Source organism: Solanum tuberosum, unplaced genomic scaffold (genome assembly GCF_000226075.1).
Source record: "Solanum tuberosum cultivar DM 1-3 516 R44 unplaced genomic scaffold, SolTub_3.0 scf00817, whole genome shotgun sequence".
NCBI classification, from domain to species: domain Eukaryota; kingdom Viridiplantae; phylum Streptophyta; class Magnoliopsida; order Solanales; family Solanaceae; genus Solanum; species Solanum tuberosum.
Genome location: NW_006239732.1, coordinates 95,524 through 99,695, shown reverse-complemented (window position 1 = coordinate 99,695; position 4,172 = coordinate 95,524). Strand labels below are relative to the sequence as shown.

Below are 4,172 nucleotides of genomic sequence, written 5' to 3'. Positions count from 1 at the left end.
TTCTCTTCAATTTTTATTTTTTTAAAATTGTTTTTCGTTTTGAAAACAAGGCAGTGTTTTTATTAAAAAATAATTTTTTTAACAAAAAAATCTGAAAAGGCAGTCTAATTAAGAAAAGATTTTCAAAATTTTCTTTTTAAGGAAAACGCTGCCAGGGCAGCGATTTTCCAAAAAACAGTTTTTACAAAAGGCTGCCAAATTTTTTTCCCCCTATGAAAACGCTGCCATAGCAGCGATATTAGGTGGAGGAAAAAAATTAGAGTTAAAAAATCGCTTTTGTGCCAGCGATTTTAGTGAAAAAAAAGAAAAAAAAATTAGACAAAAAATCGCTGCCCTGGCAGCGATTTTATTTTAACGGAGTACACGGCGTTAATATGTGTTCAGAGGAAAATCGCTCCGGCAGGAGCGATTTTGCCGTTTTGGTTTTAAAAAATATGATGTGCCCTTTTGAAATTTTTGGCAATTTTTTTGCCCTTTTGGCTCCGGACTCACTAAAAAACACTCAGTCCCTACTCATTTATTCCATCATCGGCTTAATTTTATTCAATTCTATCGTAAAATGTTTGTTTTTTCTTCAAAATTTCTAACTTATTCTTGATTTAAATAGAGGAGAACAACAGTTTTGATACCTTAATCTTGAAACGTCAAAGGGTAAATGTAGGCAACAAGCAAAATGATATAAAGGTTAAATTAGAAGTGACCGATGGCGAAAGGTTTTCAATTGATTCAACAAAAATATAGAATTCTAAAATGCAGCCGATCACATTCACAATGACGGAATAAAAAAGGGATTGAGTTTTTTTTTTTTTTTTGAAAATTGAGTTGGGTTTAAAGGGGTAAATATTAATGGGTGCGAGTTATTTCCAATGTCGTTATGAAAATATTCAAATTAAAAGAAAAGTTGAATGATTTTTTTTTTTAACTCAATGAATAAGTTGTGAACGAAAAGAGCAAAAATGTTTTTATTGAAAGTATTAAAAAATATTTTTTAAAATTCAAATATGATTTTTATCATCCCGTTTGTTGAACTGTTTCATGATTGAAAGCGGAGATTTTCCTATTTTATCCTTGAGAATTATTAGTCTTGAAAGTATAAATTTGACCGACATAGGAAAACTAAATGATTAATATAATTCATGTTCACTGTTTAATTAATTAATCAAAATAAATTAATTTATGTTCATTTATGAAAACTTGACTTCAAGAGAATACTAAGGTTACAATGGTAACCTTACATAAGGTACGTGAAATCTAAAATGGCAACACTAATTGAGGTACTCATGTATTTACTTTGAAAAGAATTTACATTATTAAATTAAGAAGCTTTTAAATTAATTGGATGCATAATTTATTCTTGTCCCAATTCTATCAAATTCAAACCTTCCAAGAACAAATCGTCTTCAATTATTTTTTTTAGTAATTGTCGATAAGTTTGATATTTATAATAATGAAGGATACTTTAGTCAATTTAATGATTATTGCACGATACAATCAACCAAACGTGCTATTAAACCAAAACAAATGATACAATTTATTTAAAGTATATAATTATAAAATAATGCAATACAATACAATACAATATGCATCACATATAAATAAAAGATCTTCAATTTATTGTATGGCTGATTTTGCTCCAATTCCTTGATGGTGTAATTTCATAATGATTTTCATATTTTGATAGATTCAACTAGTAACAAGCTAATCATATTTTTTAGTTTGCCTTTGGAGTTTGTATATGCATCTTCTTCTTTGTACAACATGTCCATCACACGTGCAAAATTTAAAACTCGTTCAAGGACAAATATTGGTACTTTAGTAGGACAGAGAAGTTCTTTAATTTGTTTATATCCTTTCATCCATTGATGACTTCTTTATGGTACTTCATGTATGCCTCTTGCTTTGAAGCTCCATATTCTTTCATGTAGCATTCAATAATTGAAGCTACATGTCCTCTTTCTTGTTCAGCCTACATGAAATAAATATCAACATCTTCGGTATAACTAAACTACTATAGTTTTAGCATTTCCTTTTATCATATTGTAAGATTCTTAGTTAATTCTTAAGTCAATTTAATATAAATCCACTATATACAATTTATTCCATCTCTATGCTTATGGAGGTATATTTGAAGCAAATCCGAACTGTTCTATATATTTTGTTTTTCATGCTATTAAGAACTTACTACGTATATGGATTATGAGATGGAGAAATTGAGATAAATAGCCATTCAAGAAAATTGTAGCTAACAAATACATGTGTTTTGTATATTAATATATAATATATATTGTTGATACATATTAGTGTATATATTTTGTATATTTGTCGTGTGGAAGAATTACTCCCTCCCCCCCCCCCCCCCCCCACACCCCCCCTTTCATTTCCCCCCCCCCCCCCCCCCCCCTCACAATCCCCTATTACATGTCATATTTCACTTTTTGAATGTCAATTTGAATAAGCTTAAAGAGTTAAAAAGTGAATTATATTAATTTAATATTTTAAAATTATAATTTAAATATTCAAAAAACTACATTAAAATTCCTCCAAACCAACCAAGGAAGAAGCGGTTGCCATAAGACAGCCAGAGCTTACAAGTGCATTCTCCAAGTGCTCTTCACATTTTGGAATACAGCCACCATCTGACCATTGGGCTTCCTTAAAATAGGCACTCGCCAAATTCTTCATCTAAAAAGAATTAATTAGAAGTATTGTTAGCTAGATAATAATTAAGTCGCAAAAGTATTCATTTATTTTCTTGAATTATACATAGGGGTGGGGAATGAGAAGTGGTTAAAGGGAATTCATTACAACGTGGAAAAATTCAGACAACCATCCAATTGACTACTAAAATTCCGCATATTACTTAACTAACATATTTATGTGGTTGGTTAAGCAATAATATTACCTCTTGTTTTGCATAGTATACACGGTCTGATTTACATTCTTTGGTCAATACTTGTTCCATTTCACTATAAACGTCTAGAAGGGCTTCATAAGCAGGTCTCAGATATGGCTCGATTGCAGTGATATCCCATCTGAAAATTACAAACAAATCGATTTAATTTATGTCTTGTACATTAATTTCACAATAACAACATAAATACATGTTTAATTTTTCATATTCATTAATGAGGGATTGTAAAAGAAAGTTAATTTACTTATAAAGTTTGTGTTTTATACCTTTGGATTGCATCGGTGAAAGGTGCAAGTTCATCAAGTGTTCCATAAGCATCATATGTATCATCAATAATAGAGCTCATCTTTAGTACTTTAGTCATCATTGTTCTAGCACGATTATAGTTAGGCTCAAAATACGTTCCTAGTATCCAAAAGTAACACTCAACCAATCTGTCTCCTACATATGACAATTTGTTTGCAAAATCCAAATCTTTCCACCACCTATATCATAAGATCGACGATTTAAATAATATATAATCGTATCATATATGAAGTAAGTACATACATAGATCAAATTATATAGATATCTTTATACCTTGTAAACTCACTAAGCTCTCTTTGGTGCATCTTTTGTAGCATGTTGAAATCCAATTTTGCAAATTTCAAAAGCAAATTGTCGTGTGCATCATTGTTTTCATAGGTGGATATGTATTTCCTAGCTCCCATCCTTGATGCAGTCTTGTGAATAGGTTGGCTTAAGGTTTCAGTAATTTGAACCTTAATCGAGTCATTGTTCGAGTTGGAGAGCATAGATTCGAGATGAGTGATAGTAAAGATAAGAGCTTCTTCAAGAATTTCCTCCCCGCGTACTCTCAGATGTACTACTTGTTGGGTTTCGCAAGGTGTGAATGAGAAATAAAAAAGAGAAAATGGAAAGAGAAAGAACCAATGAAAGTGGGGGAACCAATTTTGGAGGGAAAATGAAAAGTCATTGCAAAGTGCAAATGCAAAGTCATTTTTACCATATTGGTAGAAGAAAGGAAATTATTGTCCTTATATTAGGAAACATTTCTTTTAGTTTTTAAAGGGTTAAGAAGAAGGTGCCCCCTCGCGCCGTCGTCGTCGCTCGCTCGACTTTGGATTTGGATTTGGCAAATGATGTGATTGATTGATAATATTAATCAATCTTGTTAATTCATTTCTTTTCTCTTATAAATTAATTCAGAATGTTAGTTAAATAACATAATTAATTTGGCGCTTGGATTTGGCAAATGATG

General features: G+C 30.9%; 1 pseudogene; it reads right to left on the bottom strand.

Moving 5' to 3' along the window:
- Positions 1–1,667: 1,667 nt before the first annotated feature.
- Positions 1,668–4,172, bottom strand: part of LOC102582741 (germacrene C synthase-like) — a 4,132-nt pseudogene continuing 1,627 nt past the window's right edge.